Source organism: Narcine bancroftii, chromosome 6 (genome assembly GCF_036971445.1).
Source record: "Narcine bancroftii isolate sNarBan1 chromosome 6, sNarBan1.hap1, whole genome shotgun sequence".
NCBI classification, from domain to species: domain Eukaryota; kingdom Metazoa; phylum Chordata; class Chondrichthyes; order Torpediniformes; family Narcinidae; genus Narcine; species Narcine bancroftii.
The window spans coordinates 238,990,882-239,016,930 of NC_091474.1; the positions used below are offsets into that span (position 1 = coordinate 238,990,882).

General features: G+C 43.8%; 1 protein-coding gene and 1 long non-coding RNA gene across 7 annotated transcripts in view; one reads left to right on the forward strand and one right to left on the reverse strand.

Annotated features, from left to right (window-relative positions):
- Positions 1-26,049, forward strand: part of kif6 (kinesin family member 6) — a 645,381-nt gene that overhangs the window by 394,404 nt on the left and 224,928 nt on the right. The gene's annotated exons all lie outside the window — the stretch shown is intronic.
- On the reverse strand, positions 3,141-24,363 carry LOC138737159 (uncharacterized). Its single transcript, XR_011340787.1, has 3 exons — positions 24,308-24,363; positions 4,498-4,616; positions 3,141-3,810 (listed from the first exon to the last, which is right to left on the reverse strand). It is a non-coding gene; the product is annotated as an uncharacterized lncRNA (long non-coding RNA).

The window sequence follows — 26,049 nt, forward strand, 5'->3', positions numbered from 1 at the left end:
TTAAGAAAAATTAATGTGTGGCTGAGGGGCTGGTGTAAAGGACAGGGTTTTGACTTCTTGGATCATTGGGATCTCTTTTGGGGAAGGCATGACCTCTACAAGAAGGATGGGTTACACCTAAACCCAAAAGGGGTCAATATATTGGCAGCCAGGTTTGGTACAGCCGTCGGGTGCGGTTTAAACTAATTTGGCAGGGGGGTGGGAACCTGTATGATAGGGCAAAGGTCAGAAAAGATAAAACATGAAAAGTTAGGTTAGGCAGCGAAAGTAAAAAAATCAGAAAGAGCAAGGAGGGTGAAAAAAGCAAATCTGAAGGCTTTATATCTTAATGCAAGAAGCATTCGGAACAAGGTAGATGAATTAGCTGTGGAAATTGAGATAAACAAATATGATTTGATTGGGATTACAGAAACATGCTGCAGGGTGGGCAAGCCTGGGAACTTAACATCCCGGGGTATACGATATTTAGGAGGGATCGGCAAGAAAGAAAAGTTGGTGGGGTAGTATTGATGGTGAGAGAAGGGACCGACACGATTGACAGGAAGGATATTAACTCAGACGATGCGGAATCTATATGGGTAGAACTGAGGAATAGCAAGGGGAGGAAAACGTTAGTGGGGGTGGTATATAGGCCTCCAAATAGTAGTGTAGAGGTGAGGGAAGGCATGAAAAGAGAAATTAGAGAAGCGTGCAATAAGGGAACAGCTGTCATCATGGGAGACTTTAATTTGCATATAGATTGGACAAGTCAAATTGGTAAAAATACTGAGGAGGAGGAATTCCTTGAATGTTTACGGGATGGTTATCTAGACCAATATGTCGAGGAACCAACTCGGGAGCAGGCCATTTTAGATTGGGTATTATGTAATGATAAGGGGCTAATTAACAATCTTATTGTACGAGGCCCTTTGGGTAGGAGCGATCACAATATGATCAAATTCTCACTCGACACGGAGAGTGATGAAATTAAAACCGAGACTAAGGTCCTGAATTTAAATAAAGGGAATTATGCTGGTATGAGACGGGAGTTGAGTAAGATTGATTGGGTGGTGTTTATGGGGGAGTTGACTGTGGATAGACAATGGAAAGCATTCACAGATCTAATGGAGAAATTGCAAAAATATACCGGTTTGGCATAAAAGTAAACCAAAAAAGGTGACTCAACCGTGGATAACAAGGGAAATTAGAGACAGCATTGGGTCCAAAGAGAGAGCATATCAATTGGCCAAAAAAAGTACCGCAACCAAAGACTGGGAGCAGTTCAAGATGCACCAAAGGAGGACAAAGGGATTAATCAAGAAGGCAAAAATAAATTACGAAAGTAAGCTTGCGGCAAATATAAAAACCGACTGCAAAAGCTTTTATAAATATGTCAAGAGGAAAAGATTGGTGAAATCCAGAGTAGGTCTCTTGCAGTCGGAATCAGGGGAATATATAATGGGGAATAAGGAAATGGCAGACCAATTAAGTTCTTACTTTAGTTCTGTTTTTACAAGAGAGGATACAAATAACCTCCCAAGGATGTTGGGAAACATAGAGACTAATGCAAGGGACGAACTGAAGGAAATCAGTATCTCTAAGGACATGGTCTTGGGGAAATTGATGGGATTGAAGGCAGATAAATCCCAAGGGTCTGATAATCTACATCCTAGGGTACTCAAGGAAGTGGGCATTCAGATAACAGATGCTTTAAGAATTATTTTCCAGAACTCGATAGACTCAGGATCAGTACCCATGGATTGGAGGGTAGCTAATGTTACCCCACTATTTAAAAAGTGGGGTAGAGAAAGAGCGGGGAATTATCGGCCGGTGAGCCTTACATCAGTAGTGGGCAAAATGATGGAATCCATTATTAAGGATGTAATAGCGGAGCATATGACTAGCAGAGAAGGGATCGGACGGAGTCAACATGGATTTACAAAAGGAAAATCGTGCTTGACAAATCTATTGGAATTCTTTGAGATGGTGACAGGTAAAATAGATGGGGGAGAGCCAGTGGATGTGGTGTACCTGGACTTCCAAAAGGCCTTCGATAAGGTCCCGCATAAACGACTGGCTTCCAAAATCAAGGCTCATGGGATTGGTGGCAAAGTATTGATGTGGATTGAGAACTGGCTGGCAAGTAGATGACAGAGAGTTGGGATAAATGGCTCGTTTTCTGAGTGGCAGGCGGTGACCAGTGGGGTGCCACAGGGATCTGTACTGGGACCCCAGCTGTTCACAATTTACATTAATGATCTGGATGAGGGGATTGGATGTAATATCTCCAAATTTGCAGATGACACTAAGCTAGGAGGGGTTGTGTGCACGGAAGAGGGGGTCAGGAAGCTCCAGTGTGATTTGGATAAATTGAGGGACTAGGAAGATACATGGCAAATGCACTACAATGTGGATAAATGTGAGGTCATCCACTTTGGTAATACAAACCAGAGGGCAGATTACTATTTGAATGGCAATAGATTAAGAGATGGGGAAGTGCAGAGAGACCTTGGGGTACTTGTACATCAGTCTCTGAAGGCGAGCATGCAGGTACAGCAGGCGGTTAAAAAGGCAAATGGTATGTTGGCCTTCATATCAAGAGGGTTTGAGTATAGGAACAAGGATACCTTACTGCAGCTGTACAGGGCCTTGGTGAGACCCCACCTGGAGTATTGTGTGCAGTTTTGGTCACCTTATCTAAGGAAGGATGTTCTTCCAATGGAGGGAGTGCAGAGGCGATTCACCAGACTGATACCTGGAATGGCAGGAATGACTTATGAGGAAAGATTGCGCAAATTGGGATTGTACTCGCTGGAGTTTAGAAGATTGAGAGGGGATCTCATAGAGACCTATAAAATTCTGTCAGGACTGGACAGAATGGATGCGGAAGGGATGTTTCCAATGGTGGGGGAGTCCAGAACCCGGGGCCATGGTTTGAGGATAATAGGCAAACCATTTAGGACCGAGATGAGGAGGAATTTCTATACCCAGAGGGTGGTGAATCTGTGGAATTCATTGCCACAGAGGGCAGTAGAGGCAGGTTCATTAAATATATTTAAGAGGGAATTAGATCTATTTCTTCAGTATAAGGGTATTAAAGGTTACGGAGAGAAGGCGGGGACGGGGTACTGAACTTTAAGATCAGCCATGATCTCGTTGAATGGTGGAGCAGGCTCGAAGGGTCGAATGACCTACTCCTACTCCTATCTTCTATGTTTCTATGTTAAAACCCTCCCCACCATCGAGAACATCTACGTGGACTGCTGCCGTCAGAGAGCAGCAGCAATCATCCAGGATCTAGCGCACCCGCTATTCTCGCTGCTGCCCTCATGTAAGAGTAAGAGGTAGAGGTGCCACAAGATTTGCACGAGCAAGTTCAGGAACAACTGCTGCCCCTCCACCATTAGTCTTCAACGATAAACTCAATCAGTCTCATTCATTGATTTTATTTTGCACTGTCACGTTTACATGTGTATATATCTATTTGAGTACAGTTTTTTTTGCCCTATCAATCAGGTAATTCTGCCTCGCCTGCAGGAAAAAGAAGCTCCGGTTTTTATGTGATGTCATGTATGCACTCCGAAAATAAATCTAAAATCCAATCACTCAACTGGACAAGCCACATAAATATTGTGTTGTCAAGAGAAGATCAGACTGACACTCAATGTCACCTGCTGCGCCCATCGGGAGGGGCCCTTTAACGGGGGCGGGGCCACCTTCGGGCTTTCATTTCGGTGCGGGTGGCGGAGACGACGTCCTGGGACAGCGAGGATGGAGTCGGCGGGGTCCCGAAGGCCGGAGGAATTCCAAATCCTGGATGCTGAAGATTATCTTCAAGAGATGCAGGAGGAAGAAGATAAATCTTTTATTTTTATTTTTTAAAAAAAAGATCAAATGCTGGATATTCTGTATTAAATGGCACCTCCTGAAGTTCTACAACCCATCTGGAACATATTGGAATACTTTCCAAGTGCCTGGATGAGTTCAATCCCAACTGTACTCCAGAAACTCGACCCCCATCCCAAGCAAGGCAATTTAATTATTGGCACCCCACTGGCTGCCCAAAATATTAATTCTCTCCATTGGTGGTGCACTGTACTTGCAGTGTGCACCCTCTACAAAAAGCATTTAAATTACTAAGCTACTTTGACACCTCCTGTACCCACACCCTTGTCACCACTATAAAGGACAAAGGCAGCAGGTGGTCTTGACCTGAAAGTGAAACACTGTTCCTTCTTTGTCACTTTATCTAAAGTCCCAGTGGAACTATGGGACCATCAGGCACCAGAAGAATATCAGCAGTTTAAGGAGCTGGCTCACTGTTATTTTCTCAAGAAGACTGAAGGATGGAGTTTAAATGCTAATCTTGCCAGATATTCTCATTCCTAAATAATGAGCTGTTTAGGATTTTTAAAAAAAAACCCGATTCAATTAAATCCTTATTTCATCCCAGACATTCATGTGCATCTGAAGGTGCCTTTTATAAATAGCTCATTTCTAAATGTGCATATCACTCACTTTCACCACAGCTCAATAGGTCTTTCCCGCACATCATGATGTTGATGGATTTTGGCAAAAAGTCTCTGAGCCGTCGGTTTAGCAGTCTGGGCAGGCTCTTGTATTACATGTCATCTTAGCTGGATGAATGCAAAATAAGGACAAAGCTGTATTCACATGACAGAAAAGTTGTATACAGTGACCAAATAAATCTGGCACAGGATATCTGATCATTTTGGCTTTTACAAGATTTGCATCATAAACCCAAATTGCGCACTGGTTTTAATTAACCCCAGTTTCTATCCCTGGCTTTGGTCGAGATGCAGACTGAGTGACTAATTGTATTTGGATGACCAGGTTTTCGGAGTCCAAAAATAGAACTGTTGACAATTCATTCTGAGATCAGGAAATTGCAAATACACTGGGCACACTGCAGATGTGCAAATGTCAAAACCACACCAAGAGTCCAAATGCATTTAAATAAGCAGAGAGTGAAGGCTCTTGTCTGTTTTATTGCATTTGATGTGGATTTCACATTCCAACTTTGCAAAAAGCTGGGTAGTAGATCAAACTTTTCAGGTTTTAAAAAATTGTTTGTTCATTGGGGCATTTAAGTCAGGTTCTTTGGCTTGGCTTCGCGGACGAAGATTTATGGAGGGGTAACGTCCACGTCTGCTGCAGGCTCGTTGGTGGCTGACAAGTCCGATGCGGGACAGGCAGGCACGGTTGCAGCGGTTGCAAGGGAAAATTGGTGGGTTGGGGTTGGGTGTTGGGTTTTTCCTCCTTTGTCTTTTGTCAGCGTGGTGGGCTCTGCGGTCTTCTTCAAAGGAGGTTGCTGCCCGCCGAACTGTGAGGCTGTGTCACTGGAATATACCACAGTTTAGGGTAGGAAAATTAATGATCTCTTGTTAAAATTGCCTTGCAAAAAAAAAAGAAAAAATTCTCATTTGATCCAGGCACAAAATCATCAAGTTTTTAAAGTACAGAAAGTATGGAATTGGAGATGTCGATCAAGTCATCTACTTCAGCTCATCTCATTTGCCTGCATTTGGTCCATGTCCATCCAAATCTTTCCTATCCATGTGCAGTACAAGTTTAAATATCTTTTAAATGTTGGCATCTCATTTTGTATACCCACCTCCCACTTTGTGGAAAAAGATGCCTCTGAGCTCCTTTTCCCCCATCACATTAAATCTAAGAACCCAAAGTTTGGATTCTCCTGCACTGGCAAACAGACCATGAGCATTCACCTTAACTACACCCCTCATGGTTGACCTTCAGCCTCGTCCTATGCTCCAAGGAGAAATAACCCAGCTTGTCCACAAGACCATAAGGCATAGGAGCAAAAGCCTATTCAGTCCATTGAATCAGCCCTGCCATTTAATCATGAGTTGATCCATTCTCCCACTCAACCCCATTTCCTGACCTTCTCCCTTTAACTTTTGAGGCCCTGGCTAATCAAGAACCTATCACTCTCTGCCTTAAATACACCAATAATTTGGCCATCCCAACCGTCTGTGGTACCAAATTCCTCCGCATCTCTGTTCAAAGCACACGCTCTTCAAGACCTCCAGTTTCATCCTTGTGGTTCTTTTCTGTACCCTTTCCAGCTTAATGACTACTGATGGAATTGGAGATGCATTTAAAAAAAATTTCATGTGTGTATTTATATTAAACAGTAAAAACCCTGGTATCCAGCACCAATGGGGACTGGGAGATACCAAGTAAGTGAATTTTACGGATGCTTGAGATCGTGTGATTGACGAAGAGTGAGGCGCACCAAATTTAAACTTCCGTTTTTTTTTAACCTATTTATTTTCCACAATTTTTTTGCCGGTCGCCTGTATTCCACAGCGGGTTTTTACTGTATTTGTATTTTGCGTCTTGCAGATCTGTTGCATTAACACTACTGACAAAAAAAAATTAAAATTATTTGTGAAATCCCTCCATTTCAAAGAAGGTATGCCATCAGAGAAACTTTCCAAAAAAAATTATTTTCATCACTTTTTTAAATCTATCATGAATGAATTTAACAACAAAACAAAAACAAAGTAAGAAATAGAAAATACAAAAAAAATTCAAAGGAAGCATTCCAAAAACAAAATTGGAATTGAAATGTCCATCAGCCTGAATAGGCTGAGCTCTGAATCTCCTCTTCATAATCAGACCACTCATTGCTATGTTTCTTGACAATGAAGGTTTATTTTATCACTCTCTGGAGTGGGTTTAGCCTTATGTTGGCAAAAAGCCTGCTTCGGTCGGTTTCTATTACGATTCTTTTGGATAAATTGTCATGGCTTATGATACTTGGGGAACTGGCTGTGAGAAGGAAGTGAGCCATAGTGGTGTGAGGGAGCTGATTTAATATCGGAAGAAATAGCTGGATGCCTTGCTCATATTTCCATTTTAACTCACATGCTTTAAATCACATTTTTGAACTGGCTGACATGTCCAAATCAGCTCCTCAGAATGAATTGGACCCTGCTTGAAATAGACCAATGAGGCAGCCTGGTTTCCTTCATCAACGTCATTCTCAGAGCCCATAGCCCATTGGTCTTTTCCCTCGTGTCAGGGGAGAATGTCGAAAGGGATCAAATTATCCTTAATACAAAAAAAAGGGTGCTTTCTTCTGATCACCAAATTCCCTTCTTAAAATTCAACAAATCACAGCTATGAGAAAATAATCACATAATTCTCTTTTCTATGTTTTATATGCTCTGAGATCTCTCCTTGAGCCATTTCTAAATAATAATTAAGGGCACAGAGAATGGAGAAAAATGCTGGAAGTTCAGAATAAGGACAGAAAGGCACAATTAGGCTGGCAAGGTTAGTATAGTGTGGTTACTATAACACTGTTACCATGCCAGGAACAGGAATTCAAATCCAGTGCTGTCTGTAAGGAGTTTGCATGTTCTCCCTGTGTCTGCGTGTGTTTCCTTTGGGTGTTCCAGTTTACTCCCACCATTCAAAATGTATGGGTGTTTTAGTTTAATTGGGTGTAATTGGAAAGCACAGGCTCATAGGCCGAAAGGGCCTGTTACCTATGTCCAAAGTGCTGGAAACACTCAGCAAGTGAAGCAGCATCTGTGGAGAGAGGAGCACAGTTCATGTTTCATGTCAATTACCTTCATAAGCATCAGTAGGGACAGCTGGAAATCAAACATGATTCATGTTGCAGAGGACAGAGAAGGTGGTGGAGAGACATGCCTGGTTTATGTTAAAGCCCAAAAGAGATTGAATAACACCTGAGATGAAGGTGCTGACAGAGAAAGGTCTTGAGAGGTTTCTTAATCACAGTTCATCTATTCAGAAGAGATAAACAGATGGTCATGAATGAGAAGAGGCGGTAAAAGGAAGGAAGGAACAATGCTCGGACGAGGAGGTGAAGGCAAAACTGCAGTTAATGGAGATCTAAAATATCAAATAGTGCTGAATATTCTCATCTTGACGGCAATAATTCTATCTTGATTCTACAGAATTAACTTGTATGTTTATTTCCTAACACAAAAAAAAGTAATACAATGATGGGTGGCAAGGTTGGTGTAGCAGTTAGCGCAACACTGTTACAGTGCCAGTGATCGGGACCAGGGTTCGAATCCCACACTGTCTGTGAGGAGTTTGTACATTCTCCCCGGGTCTGTGTGGGTGTTCCCCAGGAGCTTTAGTCTCCTGCCACCATTTCAAGCGTACTAGAGGTTATAGATTAATTGGACGGCCTGGGCTAGTGGGCTGAAACGACCAATTACCATACTATATAGCTAAATTTAAAGAAAATGTGGATGCAAGATGTGGAAGTGCAGTGTAAGTATTTAGCTTTCCTTGACCGCTTTCAGTGAAGTTGCTTCTTTCTTTGCTATTTGTACCTGCACAGTTCAGCAAAGTCAATATCAGATATTGTGTCACTCCTCTGTATGAAAAATGATATGGAAATAGGGCATTTTAAAAGGAACTCATGGAGAAAGGGTATCCACAAATCTCCAAAAATTTAAGTTTAACAAAGCAAGCACGATTGGCTGTAAGTGTTATTTTTTTTAAAAAAGGGCTTGTACGAAGAAACTAGAGAGAAGTAGTGGAAGGAGAGTGTTCTTCCTGGAGGTCGGTGACTAGTAGAGTTCTGCAGGGATCTGTTCTGGGACCCTTGCTCTGTGATTTATGTTTGTATAAATGACCTGGATGAAGAGGCAGAAGAATGGGTCAGTAAATTTCTGGATGACATGAAGGTTGGAGGAGTTTTGGGTGGAGCTGAAGGTTGTCGAAGGTTACAAGAGGTTAATGGATAGGATGCAGAGTTGGGCAAAAAAGTGGCAGACGGATTTCAATCTGGATATGTGTGAGATGATGCAATTTGGAAGGGCAAATCAGAAGACTGAGTGCAGGGTTATGGTCGGTTACTTGAGTGTGGATGAACAGAGGGACCTTGGGGTGAAAATCCATATAGCCCTCATGGTCGCTGCACAGGTTAATAGGATAGTTAAGAAGGCCTGTGGGAGGCTGGAATTCATTAATGGGGAGATTGAATTCAGGAGTAGAGAGGTCGTGTTACAACTCTACAAACCTTTGGTAAGATATCATTATCGGAAGGATGTGGAAGCTATGGAGAGGGTACAGAGGAGATTTGCCAAGATGTTGCCTGGATTGGGAAATGAGTCTTATGAGAAAGGTTAGCAGAGCTAGACCTTTCACTTTGGAGCATAGAAGGATGAGAGGAGACTTGTTAGAGGTCTACAAGATTGAGAGACATAGATAGGGTGGACAGCCAGCACTGTTTCCCAGGTCAGGAACAGCAAAAAATCCAAAGGACATATGTACAAAGTTAAGGGAGAGAAATGTAGGGGAGACATCAGGGTAGTTTTTTTTTTTAAGAGTTGTGGGTGCCTGGAATGCCTTGCTGGGGATTGTGGTGGAGGCTGAAACATTGGGTGCATTTAAGAGACTCTTAGGCACATGGTTGAAGGAAAAATAGGTTATGAGGAAGGGAGGGATTAGTACTTTTTTTTAAGGAATACCGAAGGGCCTATACTGTGTATTGTTCTATTCATCTAGGTTGAAATCCAGCACTGTCTGAAAGGAGTTTGCACCTCCTCCCTACGACCGATGCGGGTTTCCTCCGGGTACTCCTGTTTTCTCCAACCCTTCAAAAACATACGGGAGTTGTAGGCTAATTGATATAAATGGAAGGGCCCGTTTCCATGCTGTATTTCTAAAAAAAAATCATTTGAGCATTTGGGATCTTTAGCTATGCAGAACAAATCAAGGAATGTGGGAAAAGTGTGTCTTAAGACAATGAAATGGAGATGGTTGGTTTAGGACACCAGAGACCAGTGAAGATTTACATGAAATTTAATCATTTTTTTTCAATCACTACAGATAATTTTGAAAGTAAATGAGGTAAAATAATATTGTTGACTGAAAGGTTAATAATGCAGGATCATTGATTTTTAACTGAATAACAAAATTTAAAAAAATTGCAGGTCGTATTCTACAGGAGGATGGATGGATGACCGGGGTGTATGTCCCTGAGGCGGGGTACTGAAAGCTGTGTCTCTGCCTCCCTGATCCTCCTGGGTCCACACCAATGCCAGCGTTGCTATGATGTTCACTGATTCTAAAAGTTTAAAATTATTAGCAGATGTCCAGCCAATTGTATGAGTGATGAGGCCTGTGAAATGTGGATGGGAACTTAGTCAGGGAAGTAGGGATTGGGATGGGCTGGGGTGCAGAAGTGGGCAACTTGATTAAAGTTTATAAAAAAGCATAGTTGAACTAATGGATGGCATTATATCCACCACACTTCATTATCCTCATTTCCCTCCCTTCTGCCTCTTCCTCCATCAATCCAGTCTTTTCCCTTCCTCTCCCCACTTGCTCACCACAATGAAGTGCCAAACACAATCTGCTGGAGGAACTCAGCGGGTCGAGCGGCATCAGTGGGAGAGAAAGAATGGCTGACATTTTGAGCCGGAACTCTTCATCAAGAGCGGGAATGCGGCGGCGAGTGTAAAGAGGACAGGGTGGGAGTGGTAGGTGTAAGGTAAAAACATCATGAGATGGGACCGGAGAAGGAGTCACCCAGCACTAAGGAGTAACAGAATGCAGATGTGACCTTGTACACTCAAGATAAGCTTGGCACTAACAAGATGATGTGCAGCAGACTAACAGAGAAGGATAGCAACAGCTTATTCATTGGACAATGTCATGGTATGATAATTTACTAAGTACGTATCCTGAGGTATAAAAAAACACCACTTGCTGATAACGGCAGAATGCGCCTTCTCCAACTAACACTGTTAGTTGCAAGTGTTACAATCCGGTAATAAAGAACCTTGATTTCGACTCAGTCTGGTGTTTGTCTCACTCATTCATGAACAAAGCAGACCTAACATAGGACAAGGGCCCATGTGGCACTGGTGAACCAGGTTGCGGTGAAGCAGCATGATTGCTGGAAACAGTAGATTGGCAGATGCCAAATTCCAGCCCCTGCAATTTTCCTGTGTGCTTCAAGTGAGCTGCCTGCTGGCAGCCTGTACCAGAGAGAGCTCTGTGCAGCTGAGAGGTGAGCACATTAATCAGGCTGCCATACAAAATGAAAATGCTGCAAATCTGAAATAAAATGAGAAAATGCAGCAAAATGGGAGATCATCCATCACTGACTACGGCTCGGCCATCGATACCATTATTACTTCAGTGGTAGTCAAGAAGCTACAAATGCTAGGCCTCTGTAACCCCCTCTGCAACGGGATCCTTGACTTCCTCATCGGAAGACCACAGTCAGAACAAATTGGAAACAGCGTTTCCTCCCCACTGATAATCAGCACAGATGCACCCCAAGTGTTGGCGCTTAGCCTAGTGCTCAGTATACTTTCATGACTGTGGCCAGTGTGACAAATCTTGTTTTATTTTATACCGTATATAGATACAGTTTAAAGGAGATAAATTGTGGATTTTTTTAGGTCAGAAAAAAACACAAAAAATTTCATAACACAGATCTCATTCAAAATGCCAAAGATCTGCTCAAGCCAGACAGTCAGGCTCCAAGAGCCTTTGCAAAAACTTTGAAGGATGCCTATAAGGACTTCACAAGTAGGTGTTAATTGGACACGATGTGGAGTAATGGATTATTGTTTTGGAAAGCAGCAGATGAACGGACTCAGAAGATTGGGTCTGAATGCAGTTTGCTATTCAGAGGGTCATGTGGTTTTCTCTGTGTGTGTGAGAGAGAGAGAATTCAGTTCTACAGTTCAGCAGCAGCAGCAGCTGGGACTGGAACAGGACAAGCTGGCAAGCGTGTGGAAAAACCCCATTTTGAAGATGGGTTGTGAATTCTTAGTTCAGCCTGTTCAAAGCCCTTGTGGTCCATACAAGAGGAGATGGCTGGCTGTATAATTATTCACTTGAAATAAGGGAAACAGCAAAGGAACTCTGTGGTGACCTGAAAGAACGAGGTTATCATCTGGAGAACCCCGATGGGGCAAGTTTCTTTGGCAAGACACTGAAGTGGCTGATCAGAAGGAATCAGTTTGTGTTCAAAGAGCAACAAATCTCTATCTGAAAACCGAAAAGAACCTTCCTGATTGGTAACCATTTACCTTTCAAGCACCAAAGCCCGGTTAAGATTCATAAATGTTAAATTCTGTGCTCAGTATAAGAATTGCCTGATATCTGAACTTATACATGCATTACATACATGAGCACTTAGAATTAGAGGGTGTTAGGTTAAGTTAATAGTAATAAGTTCTTCTTTTCATGTTGAAAAAAAATTAAAAGTAACTTTTGTTTAAGTAACCATTTGTCTTATGAATTTCTATTGCTGTAGGGTTTTGGGGTCCTCTGGGCCTGTCACACCAGGCACAATTCCAATGCTATCTACAAGTTCGCCAATGACTTCACAGTTGCTGGCAGAATCTCAAATGACAACGAGGAAGTGTAAGGAGGGAGATAGATCAGCTAATTGAATGGAGTAACAACAACAACCTGTTACGAACCCAGAGGACCCCAAAATCCAGCAGCAATAGATATTCACCAAAACAAATGTTTTAATTATCTTTAAACATGAAAATAGAATCTAACTTTAACTGAACTAACCTAACTTAACCCCATTCAAATTCTAAGCGCATGTGTGTGTAATGGAAACATTTGGCCCTTCAAGCCTACACCACCATTCAATATGATCATGGCTGATCAGTACCCAGTTCTTGCCTTCTCCCCATACCCCCTTATCCCCCTTAGCCCCAAGGGCCAAATCAAACCTACTTTTAAATATTGACAAGGAACCGGCCTCAACTACTTCCTGTGGCAAAGAATTCCACATATCCACCACCCTCTGAGAGAAGAAACTTTTCCTCATCTCAGTCCTAAAAAAACTTCCCCCTTATCCTTAAACTGTGACCCCTGGTTCTGGTTTTTCCAGCATTGGAAACAACCTTCATGCATCTAGTCTGTCTAATACCTTAAGGATTTTATATATTTCTATAAGATCCCCCCTCAATCTTATAAATTCCAGAGAATACAAGCCTAGTCTATCCAACCTTTCTTCATATGCAAGTCCTTCCATCCCTGATATCTGTCTAGTGAAGCTTCTCTGTACCCCCTCCATGGTGAGGATGTCCTTCCTCAGGTAAGGAGACCAAAACTGCATGCAATACTCCAGGTGTGGTCTCACCAAGGCCCTGTACAGCTATAGCAGGATCTCCCTACTCCTGGACTCAAATCCTCTCGCTATGAACGTCAAAATACCATTTGCCTTCCTCATTGCCTGCTGAACCTGCATGCCCACTTTCAATGACTGATTCGCAACAACACCCAAGTCTCTCTGGATCTCCCCTTTTCCTTAACAGATACCATTTAGATAATCGTCCTTTTTCCTGTCCTTACCTCCAAAATGGATAGTGTCGTATTTATCCACATTATATTGCATCTGCCATGTTTTGGCCCACTCACCTAACTTGTCCAAATCACTGCACCCTTCTCGCGTCCTCAACACAGCCAACACTGCTACCCAACTTCATGTCACCTGCAAATTTTGAGATATTGCAATCTATTCCCACATCTAAATCCTTGATAGCTATTGTGAACAACTGTGGCCCCAGCATGGTGCCCTGTGGTATCCCACTAGTCCACTGGCTGTCATTCTGAAAATAACCCATTTATACCTACTCTTTGCTTCCTGTCCATCAACCAATTCTCTATCCACCTTAATATCATACCTCCTATACCATGCTTTTTAAGTTTGTACGCTAGTCTTTTGTGCAGAGCCTTATCAAATGCCTTACTAAAATCCAGATATACCACATCCACTGATGCCCCCTATCCACTCTACTGGTTACATCCTCAAAAAACTCTATTAGATTCATCAGACATGATTTTCCCTTCACAAAACCATGCTGACTCTGTCAAATGACTAAAATGAACAGCGATTTGCATCTTTAATAACTGATTCTAGCACCTTCCCTATGACCGATGTCAGGTTAACTGGCCTGTAGTTTCCCAGTTTCTCTCACCCTCCCTTCTAGAGTGGGGTTATGTGGCCATCCTCCAATCTTCAGGAACTAATCCAGTATCTAAGGAGGTTTGGAAAATTATCACTAACGCATCCACTATTTCCTGGGCTACTTCCTTAAGCACTCTTGGATGCAGACCATCAGGCCCTGCGGATTTATCCACCTTTAATCCTTGCAATTTAACTAATACAACCTCTCAACTTACAATTATTTTCTTTATACCCTCCCTCACATTAGGTTCCAGATCCTCAACAATTTCCTGAAGATTAGTTATGTCCTCCTTGGTGAAGACAGAACTAAAGTTCCGACAGTCTGCCATACCTTTGTTCCCCATGATCAACTCACCCGTTTCTGTCCGCAACAGACCCACATTTGTCTTAACCAACCTCTTTCTCAACGTATCTATAAAAGTTTTTAGTCATTTTTTTAATGCTCCCTGCCAGCTTCCTCTCATAATCTCTTTTACCTTTCCTAATTAATCCTTTTGTCCTCTTCTGCAGAACTCTGAATTGCTCCCAATCCTCAGGAATATATATTTTTTTGGTAATGTGTGTGTAAGTTCAGAAAAGTTCTATGGTTCACAGTCCAATCTCCCTTCTCATTCCTCCAAGTTCACTGGTTGCAGGCAATTCATATACTGTGCACAGAATTTAACATCTATAAAGTTCACCAGGCTTTGGTGTTTGAAAGCTGGATGGTTACCACTCAGAAAGGTTCTTGTTGGTTTTCAGAGAGAGATTTGTTGTACATTTACTTCCATCAGCCACTTCAGCATCTTGCCAAAGAAACTTGCCCAGTCAGGGTTCTCCAGATGATAACCTCTTTCTTTCAGGTCACCACAGAGTTCCTTCTTGTTTCTCTTATTCCAAGTGAAAAATTAGACAGCCAGTCTTCCCCTCTTGCATGAACCATAAGGGCTTTAACCAGGCTGTCTTACAAAAGGGGTCTTTCCATAAGCTTGGCAGCTTGCTCTGTTCCAGTCTCAGCTTCTGTCTGCTGTATGTAACACTGTACAAGTGATCTGTGTATGTGTGTGTGTCTCTCTCTCTCTCTTTCTCTCAGAGAGAAAAGCCTGTTTAACTCTTTCTGCTTGCAAAACCACATGACCCTCTTAGAACAACAAATTCTCTTCCAGACAATCTGCAGCTCCAAGATTTTTCATCTGTTGCCTTTTGTAAACAACACTCTATTAGTGAAGTCACTTGAGCACTCTTCAAAGCTCTTGCAAAAGCTGTGGAGCTGTGCCTGGTATGGAAGCGCAAACTCTCAAGACAAGAATCAACTCCAGAGGGTTGTTAACTCGGCCTGTGACATCACAGGCATCAGACTCCACTCCATCAAGGACATCTTCATGAGGCAGTGTCTTAAAAAAAGCAGCCTCTTTCCTCAAAGACCCCCAACACCAAGGCCATGCCCTCTTCACTCTGCTACCTTTGGGGGAAAAGGGAACAGGAGCCTAAAGACGAGCACTCAGCAGTCAAGGACAGCTTCTTCCCCGCTGCCATCAGATTCCTGAATAATCAATAAACAAAGGACACTGCCTGACTACTTTGTGTCCTATTATTTTTTTACATTTTCATAGTAATGTAATAAGATGGTGATAATAGGAATGTTATTTTTGGACTATAATGCTGCCACAAAACACCCAATACCATGACAATAAATGTTCATGAGCATAAATTCTGATTCTGATCCATGCAGTGAATGATTCAGGTCGATAACCTTCTCAGGAAGACCAGTCAATCAGGCAGTCTTCTGATTTAATTATTGAACCATTGCACACCAGCTAAATGGATGGAATTAGAATCAGAATTAATGGTCATGTGCATGTCACAAAATTCATTGTTTTGTGGCCGCAAATATTCCTATAAATTGCATATGTGAAAATAAATAATTTAGTAGAAAATAGGAGAAAGTGAGGTCGTGTCCCATTCAGAAATCTGATCGCAGCAGGGTCTTGTGCAACTGAGTGCTTTTCTTCAGGTCCCTGTATTTCTCTCCTGATGGGAGCAGAGTGATCTGGGTGGTGGGAGTCTTTGAGAATAGAGGCTGCTTTCTGAAGACACCGCCTCGGCCCTCGACAGAGTCGACTGATGGTGCAGACTGACCTCACAACTCTCTCTAGTCAGAATGGAAGAGTGCAGTCATTGGCTTTTTCTGAGTCCGAGGTAATTGTGTGTTACAGACAAGAGCCTGCAGATGATGGAATTTGGAGCAAAAAAAAAATTTGCTGGAGAAGCGCAGCAGGCCAGGGAGGATCTGTGGCGGGAAATGGAGAGCTGACATTTTAGAGACTGAAGAGGCAAGGTTTTAGGAAGGTGATTGATGCAATGAGAAAGAAAGGATGAAGGACAGGTGGAGAAAGGGATGCAGTTGGGTGACAGAGGCAGGTGAGGGAAGGTGGCAGACTGAGCTGAAAAATACGCAGGAACACACTTGGAATCTGCTGAGGGAGGAAAGCGATCATTGGAGCTAATAGAGAAGAGCTGAAGATGGATGGGAATGGGTAGGAGCTGGATGGAAACAGGAGGGGGAGTGGTTTAAAATGGGTGATGTGGGTCTGGGGGAGGGCAGGGTCGTGGGAAAGGGGATAAAAATGGGAGGACTAGAGGGGGATAGGGAGGAAAGAGAGATGGGATTCAGGAGGTAAGGGGTTACATAAAATTGGGAAATTTAATTTGAATTCCATGCAACAAGTTGAATGAAATATAGTTTGCACAATAACTATGTTGAAAATTTAATGCAAATTTGTCTGATAAAATGCAATCTTTCAATTTCAGGTAACGACACCCCCGCCCCTCCAATCCAGTTCCACTGTTTCCATTTCTCCTTTACTTGCTCCCTTTCTCGCCTTACTCTAATCTTCCCTGCTCCTCTCAATTCAGGTTCACCTCTTCTATCAGCCTCTCTACCTCTCCCATCTTCTGTCCACTACCCTCTGTCCCCAACCTCCCCCATTTCCACCTCTCTTTTTGAATTGATATGACTTTCCTACTTGCGTTTTGATAAAGATTTTCAACCTGAAATTTCGATCATTCTTTTTTCCGCACTAATGCTGCTGAGTTCCTTCAGCAGACTAATTTTTTTTTGTTGCTCGAGATTCTAGCATCTGCAGAGACTCATGCGTCCTGGCAGTGAGATTGGTGTGTGAAAGGAAACAATTTGTGTCTCGTCTCCACTGGGCACCTGGGCAAGGACCACAGCAAGTCAATCCATATTGCAATATGACATGAACCGGTATCTTCACTGCTGGTACTAAAATTGGACAAATTTCAGACTGGTGAAGTTGGCGATGCTCTGTGGGTGGAGATGAGCCATCTTTTTGGACTCAACAGCATGTGCCATTGACTGTGCCTTCCTTTGGCAAGTGTTCAAAAAATGATGCAGTTGGTGTCTGCATGCAGAAAGTCCTCAACAGCACTGCGGAAAATAACATTCATTCCCATCAAGAGAGTCCAGCCATGCGTCCTTAGCATTCCTCGCCATTATTATCGCTGTGTTCCCTTCACCATCACTATTTAGAGCCACCAGAAACTCAACAATCTAGTCACATAAATGCCCTGGCTGCCAACACAGGTCAGTAGCAGAGTATTCTGTGGTGAGTGATTCACCTCATGGTACCACCAAAGCCTTTTCACCGGACAGAAGTCAGAAACGTGATGCAATATCTTCACTTGTCAGGACCACTGCAGGAACATTCTTGAAACTCATTGTTGTCCAGCCTAAGGAGTGAGTTGCACATAGGAGACGGCTGATGTTGGAGGCACAAAGGAAGTCCTGATGAAGCCCACGATATTAACTACCCTTTACCTCCCACTGATGCTGCTTGGCCTGCTGAGGTCCTTTGGCAGATTGTGTTTTACTGCTAATGCTGGGACATGGTAAAAGGTTGCTGAAGGACCTCCGAAGGTCAGGCAGCACCTGTAGAGCAGAACAAAGTCATTTTTGGTCAAGACCCTTCAGGTCTGGACTTGAACCTGAAGGTTGACTCTCAAATTCCCTCCACAGAGGCTGCGTGGCCCGTTGCGTTCCTCCAGCAACTCATCATCCAAGGTCAAAGGCAGCCTGCTTGTTTGGGCACTCCTTCTGCTTCATCATTGAACTACTCCACCATTGGTACCTGATGGCTGCACTTCCCAAAACTGTAACCTTTATTGTCAAAAGTTACATGGGTAGCAGTGGTAATGTGTTCTGTCTGTGAGTTCCCACTCCAAGTCACACACCTGCCTGATCTGGAAAGGTATTTCACTTCCTTCATTCTCAAACCCTGGACATTGTGCAAGTAACTTTATGAAGATGGCTCCCCCCCTCCCACCCCAGCATGTTTATTTGTCAATTTACACCTGGTACAGTGAGAAGGGTACTTCTGTGAGCAGTTTAACTTGCCAATTCTAAATAAATACAGCTATATAAAGTAGAAATGCAAGCACATAATTATGGAGTATAGAGTTCCAATGGGGGGGGGGAGAAAGCAAGGACCACATGAGAGCACCGTTGTGGGGTTCATTCAGGAGCCTGATGGCTGAGGGAAGTAAGACTACTTCAAGCCTGTCAGAGTTCACTTTCACCCTCTCAAGCCTTATTTGCAATGTGAGAGGGAGAAGAATGTGTCTCCAGACTGCGTCTTTCCCAGGCATCGGGGATGCAGATGGAATCCATGGAGGGGAGGGAAGTTTGCATGATATTATATTCCAAGCTGTGTTGAATTTGGGAGAAGAGAGGTCATGTTGCAACTCTACAAATCTATGGTGAGATCACACTGAGAATATTGTGTTCCGTTCTGGTCACCTCATTATTAAAAGAATGTGCAAGCCATGAAGAAGGGGAACATGAGGGGAAATTTCTTTACGCAGAGGGTGGTGGGGATGTGGAATGAGCTCCCGGCAGAGGGGGGATCATTGGTTACATTTAAGGAAAGACTGGATCGTTACATGGATAGGAGGGGACTAGAGGGGTATGGACCGGGTGCTGGTCAGTGGGACTAGGAGGGCGGGGATTTGCTAGTAGGACCGAGCTGGCCTGTTCTGTGCTGTAAGTGGTTATATGGTTATCGGAGATTTACCAGGATGTTACCTGGTTTGGGAAACAAGTCTTATGAGGCAAGGTTAGCAGAGTTGGGACTTTTCATTCTATAGCATAGAAGGATGAAAGGAGACTTAATAGAGGTCTACAAGATTATGAGAGGCATAGATAGGATGGACAGCCAACATCTGTTTCCCAGGGCCGGATCAGCAAACATCAGATGACATATAATCAAAGTGAGGGGAGACATCGGGGGTAGGTTTTTATACAATGATTTGTGGGTGCCTGGAATGCCTTGCAGGGGCTGGAAATATTGGGAGTATTTAAAAGACACTTGGACGTATGGATGAAAGAAAAATAGAGGTTTATGGGGGAGGGTTTCGCACATTGGAAGGAATACACGTGTCAGCACAACATCGAGGGCTGAAGAATCCTGTACTGTGATGTATTGTTCTATGTTCTTCGGATCTTAAGCAGAGCAGCTCCCATAGCATGCTGTGATCCGTCCAGTCAGCGTGTTTTTGATGGTGACATGTGGGATGTGCCAGACCTCCTCAGATTTTGAAGAAACTAGAGGTGTTGATGTGCCTTCTTGACCATTGGATCAAGGTGATTGGGTCCGGTCATTGGAAATGTTTTATCCCAAAAACCTGAAGCTATTTACACTTTACATTTCAGTGCCATTGATGTCGCCCTCACCCCCCCCCCCCCCACTCCTGAAGTTAATGATAATTTCCTTCATCTTATATAAATCCTTGCAAGTGAGGCCCACATGCAATAACAGGAATAAAATAAAGAATGGAAAATCTATCATTTCCATCCACCATTCCCAGCAGTAACAAACTTAACAGAGCACACTTCTCTTTAAAAAAAAACGGTGTATTGATTCAATTTTAAATGGACTGCTGCGTGAAAGGCCTTTGTGTACCATAATACCCCACCTCCCAGGAGAAACAAAAAAAATATTCAGACTGCTTATGTTTTGCAAATGGAGAGTAAAATATCTGACTGAACATTATTGTAGAGTTTAGTCAGGTATAATACCGACTGAGGATTAGGAATTTTTTCCTACTCCTCACGGGACCAGCTGATAACGTGTTAGTTCATTGATATATACAATACACACCCTGCCCTCCTTCAGCCCACAGCCACCACACCAACCCCCATCCCGCAACTGTCTGATTTTCGAAGGCCCCAGGCCCAAAAAATGGACTGCCTTTGGATGCTGCATGACCTGCTGTATTTTTTTTTGTTTTTAAATGTAGACATCAAGCATGGCAACAGGCCCTTTCGGCCCATGAGCCAATGCTGTCCAATTGCCGTCTACTGACTTACAAACCCCCGGTCCAGTTTTGAATGGTGGGAGGAAACCCACGCAGACATGGGGAGAACGTAAAAAATTCCTGACACCGGTCCCAATCGCTGGCGCTGTAACACCTTTGCGCTAACTTCTACGCTAACTGTGCTTCCCCTTCTCCAGCACTTTAGTGTGCTCCACCACATGTACCCTCATTATATCCCTGGGACACAGCTGAAATAGCAGTGGGGTTTCCATGCCCTATGATGTGCATGTGCAGCGATCTTTCCCTCGCTGCCTGCTTTGAATGTAATATTCCTGCTTTCCTGCTCAATATTAAGAGCAGCACTTGCTGAAGGGTTGGGACGGGAGAAGAATAATTGAACATTTCTGGGCCAGGTTTATAATCAAAGGGCACTACACTGTGTCCCACCTCAATCCTTCGCTCCCATTTTCCTCACAGACTTTTTGTGTGAACCAGTTGGAGTCATGTCAGGAGAAAAAGGGAATTTACTAAAATATTGGCATTACTGTTGGATGTCTTGCCAGTGCAGAAGTTTCCTGATTTGTATGCCTCCCACAGAGGATATGAAATGGTGCCAGTCAGCTTGAATTTTTTTTACATAGATTTTTTATTGCTGCTATTTAACCAGGACATTTGCAAGGTCAGCTAAAGGGAATGGCTTTGTGAGGAAACAAATTAAAATACATGAAGAACCAGGGAATGTCATTGTCCTTTCTTGGATAGAATAAAGTTTAATGTGAGGTTCTACTGCAACTGGATCCTTGACTTCCTCATCGGAAGACCACAGTCTGTAAGAATTGGAAATGTTCCCTCCTCACTGATTATCAACACGGGTGCACCCAAAGGGTGCGTGCTCAGCCCACTGCTCTATTCGCTTTACACCCATGACTGTGCAATTCCAATGCCATCTACAAGTTTGCCAATAACACTACAGTTGTTGGCAGAATCACAAACGGCATTGAGGAAGCATACAGCAGGGAGACAGATCAGCTCATTGAATGGTTTAATGATAACATTCTTGAGCTCAACATCAACAAAATCAAGGATATGATGGTGGACGTCAGGAGGAAGTTAGGGGAACATGACCCAGTCCTCATTGATGGCTCACTAGTGGAGAGGGTCAAGAACTTGATGTCAACATCTCCAAGGATCTGTTTCTGGAGCCTCCACATTCATCCAATCATAAAGAAGGCTCACCAGCAGCTATAGTTTGTGAGGTGTCTGAGGAGGTTCGGTATGTCACCGAAGACTGTCATCAACCTCTGGACGTGTACTGTGGAGAGCACTCTGGCTGTTTGCATCACTGCCTGGCATGGAGACGCAAAGTCTCAGGCCAAGAATAAACTCGAGAGGGTTGTTAACTCGCCCTGTAACAAGACAAGTACCAGACTTCATCCATCGAGGACATCTACATGAGGCGGTGTCTTAAAAAGCAGCCTCTATCATCAAAGACACCCCCCCCCCTCACCACAAACCCAGGCCATGCATCTTCACTCCGCTACCATTGGGGTAAAGGTACAGGGGCCTAAAGATGATCACTCACTGATGCAAGGACAGCTTCTTCCCCGCTAACATCAGATTCCTGAATAATCAATGAACCAAAGACACTGCCTTACTTTTAGTGTGCTATTATTTTTGTATAGAAATGTCATGAGGTTATAATATGAACGTTTGCATTGTGACGCTGCCGCAAAACACCGAATTTCATGACTTGTTCGTGACAATAAATTCTAATTCTGAGGGAAGGTCACTGGTTAATTGCCCAGTCTTTGACACTGAGGACAAAAAAGTGTACTTTTTGCACACTTTCAATGCAAGCACGCTGCCCACTAAAAAAAAGATGAATTGATGGGACACTGTTTAAGTTCTTTCACAGGGTAGTAAACCTTGGGTTCCTCCATCCCCTTGAGTTGCAGAAGCTAGTTCATGAGGGAGTATTTAAAGGGGACGTAGGTGAAGGAGCCACACAGCCTGAGACTGGCTCATGGACACCAGGTATCGCAACTAGGATTCAAGAGGGCATTGAGGACAAGTAGGGCACTTGAAGGGCCTTGGGTGCTGAAGGGTTTGTGCGGTTTGGATCTGGAGCTCGGGTGGCCGATGGTTTGAGCTGGAGTCTGTGTGGTTGTGGGAGTGCTGGAGGCGAATTCTCAGATACTCAGTGTCTCCGATGGGCTTTTCTTTCTCCAATTGTTTGGGGGGGGGGGCAGGCAATGCTCATGGAGACACTTTTTTTTGGCCTTACAGCAGACAAAAGTAGAAGTATATTTCTTCTTCTTTGGCTTGGCTTCGCAGACGAAGATTTATGGAGGGGGTAAAAGTCCACGTCAGCTGCAGGCTCGTTTGTGGCTGACAAGTCCGATGCGGGACAGGCAGACACGGTTGCAGCGGCTGCAGGGGAAAGTTGGTTGGTTGGGGTTGGGTGTTGGGTTTTTCCTCCTTTGTCTTTTGTCAGTGAGGTGGGCTCTGCGGTCTTCTTCAAAGGAGGTTGCTGCCCGCCAAACTGTGAGGCGCCAAGATGCACGGTTTGAGGCGTTATCAGCCCACTGGCGGTGGTCAATGTGGCAGGCACCAAGAGATTTCTTTAGGCAGTCCTTGTACCTTTTCTTTGGTGCACCTCTGTCACGGTGGCCAGTGGAGAGCTCGCCATATAACAGGATCTTGGGAAGGCGATGGTCCTCCATTCTGGAGACGTGACCCATCCAGCGCAGCTGGATCTTCAGCAGCGTGGACTCGATGCTGTCGACCTCTGCCATCTCGAGTACTTCGACGTTAGGGATGAAAGCGCTCCAATGGATGTTGAGGATGGAGCGGAGACAACGCTGGTGGAAGCGTTCTAGGAGCCGTAGGTGGTGCCGGTAGAGGACCCATGATTTGGAGCCGAACAGGAGTGTGGGTATGACAATGGCTCTGTATACGCTTATCTTTGTGAGGTTTTTCAGTTGGTTGTTTTTCCAGACTCTTTTGTGTAGTCTTCCAAAGGCGCTATTTGCCTTGGCGAGTCTGTTGTCTATCTCATTGTCGATCCTTGCATCTGATGAAATGGTGCAGCCGAGATAGGTAAACTGGTTGACCGTTTTGAGTTTTGTGTGCCCGATGCATGTTTAATATTATGTGAATATAAAAGGAACCTTTGAAAAATCCATGAAATTGAGGGCCATGGGGGAAATGGCAAAGATGAGGTGAGTCCTGGGGCTATGAGCCATGGTCATCTAAAATGGAGAGACAGTCTTGACATATCGGTCATCAGTCATCCTGCGTCTTTCAGATAGTGCAACGTTATCAGAAAAACACATGGAAAATGGTGTAGATGTTGGAAATTGAAGAAGAGGCAGATGAAGCTGGTGGAGGGAGAAACCAAACTAATATTTCAGGTTAGCACGCTTTGCCAAGCAATCAGACGCCTTCCCATCCTTGGGACGGTATGTAAAGGTGCTGGAGAAACTCAGCCGGCCATGCAGCATCTAGGGAAAGACCCCGTCTGTCTGATATTTGGCGCATCTGAAGAAGGGCATCAGGGTTAGTGTAGCAATTAGCACAGTGCTGTTACTGCATCAGCAATCGGGACCGGGTTTCAAATCCCGTGCCGTCTGTCAGAAGGTAGTGCATTCTCCGCATGTCTGCGTGGGTTTCCTCCGGGTGCTCCGGCTTCCTCCCGTGGTTCAAAGCGTACAGGGGTTGAGGCCAATTGGGTGTAATTGGGTGGCATAGGCTCGTGAGCCGAAAAGGCCTATTATTCTACTGCTTGTCTAAAGTTAAATTTAAGGGCTCAGGCTCGAAGTGTCGACCGCCTTTTGCTTTCCATGGATGCCGAGTCTCTCCAGCATCTGCAGACTTCTTGTTTACAACCCTTTAAATCTATCCCCAGGCTCATTTAAAGAGAGCCATGAAAAACACTGAATTAGGCCACTTTTCATGTGAACATATATTGCTTAGAATCACAAACAGCTCTTTTCCCCATAAACATTGTTGAAGGATATTCAAACTTACTGCGCACCGCCAATTAATGAATGAGCTCATCCTGTCATCAGCTTGACTTCTTGCTCCAAAAGGAAAACTAAACTGTATCTTTTTGTGATTGTTTGTTTATTTTGTATTGATTCCAAGCAAACCCAGGGAAGTTATCCAGAACCTACAGTGGTAGCTTTCAAGGTCAACTCTTTGTGGCCATTTATGGTGATGTTATTTATAAGCAAGTACCAAAAAAAAAATGAAATTAAAAGTTTTCTAATTCTCAGGCCTTTCATTCTACCCTAAAATAGAATTTTGGCATTATTTTACACCATATGGTGTGAAATGTACTGCTTTAAAAGACACAGTGGAAAATCAGATGTATGTAATCCTACTCTTTATCAAAATTATCACCCATTAGGATATGGAGAAATCAGCATGTAGACTCTGATCCAATGGGCCTGCTCCACTCTTCAGTTAGATCATTAGTCAGGGAACTGAGTTCAAGAGCTGTGAGGTAATGTTTCAACTCTACAAAACTCCTGTTAAACCGCACTTGAAGTATTGCCTTCATTTCTGGCCGTTTCATGACAGGAGAGGGTGCGGAGGAGATTTACCAAGATTGGAGAATGTGTCATATTAAGAGGTTCTGTGGATGAGTATCCCGGTTGGTGTGTTGCCTCCCTGGTGCCGAGGTCTCTGATCGCATTCACGGCATTCTCAAGAGGGAAGGTGAGCAGCCAGAAGTTGTGGTCCTTGGGTAGGAAAGGTGAGGAGGTCCTGCAAGGAGAGTTCAGGGAGTTGAAGGACAGGGCCTCCTGGGTTGTGATCTCAGGATGCTACCTGTGCCATTAGCTGGTGAAGTTAGAAATAGGATGATAATACAGCTTAACTCGGAGTGCTTAGAACAGATGCGGAGGAATTTTCACCAGAGGGTGGTGAATCTGTGGAATTTGTTGCCACAGGTGGTTGTGGAGGCCAAGTCATTGGGTGTATTTAAGGCAGAGATTGATAGGTTCTTGATTAGCCAGGACATCAAGGGTATGGGGAGAAGGGCAGGCAGTGGGGCTGAGTGGGAAAATGGATCAGCTCATGATAGAATGGCGGGCCAGACTCGATAGGCTGTAAAGCCTATGTGCTGTGGCGTAAAGTGCTTTATGCGAAAGTCAAGTTCATTCTCATCTGATTGCACAAGTACAACTCGACAAAACAGTGTTCTCCAGTCCTCAGTGCAAAGCACACAGATAAACAACCAGACATAGCACACATATAGACAAACAATACATATGCAGGACAAGTATTGATATATTCAAATAAATAAATAGGAGAGTCTCGGACGGTTAGTGTGAGGAGTTCCTTTGGCCGTTCAGCGTTCTTAGCTGTTCCTCAGCCTGACAGTACTAGCACTGATACTCCTGTATCTCTGGGACGGAATGTTCCCATCGTGATAAAAGACAGATAGAAGAGGAGACTGATGGGGAACCCAATAGAGATATGTAAAATTGCAAGGAGCACTGACTTGCTCGGTGCTGAGAAACATTTTCTCAAGCTGAAGATATCTAAAGCCAGGGGTTAGAGGGGTAGAGAAAGAGGGGAACTGAGGAATGCTCATTTCATCCACCGGGTGGTTGCATCTGTACACATTGCCTGAGGAACTGATGAAGGTGAGGACTCCCACAACACTGCAAAAGTATTTGGATGTCAACTCCTAGGAGATTGTAATGGTAAATGTGGATGTGGTGGGCCAAAGAGCCTGCTTATGACTTCGTGAGGAAAATGAA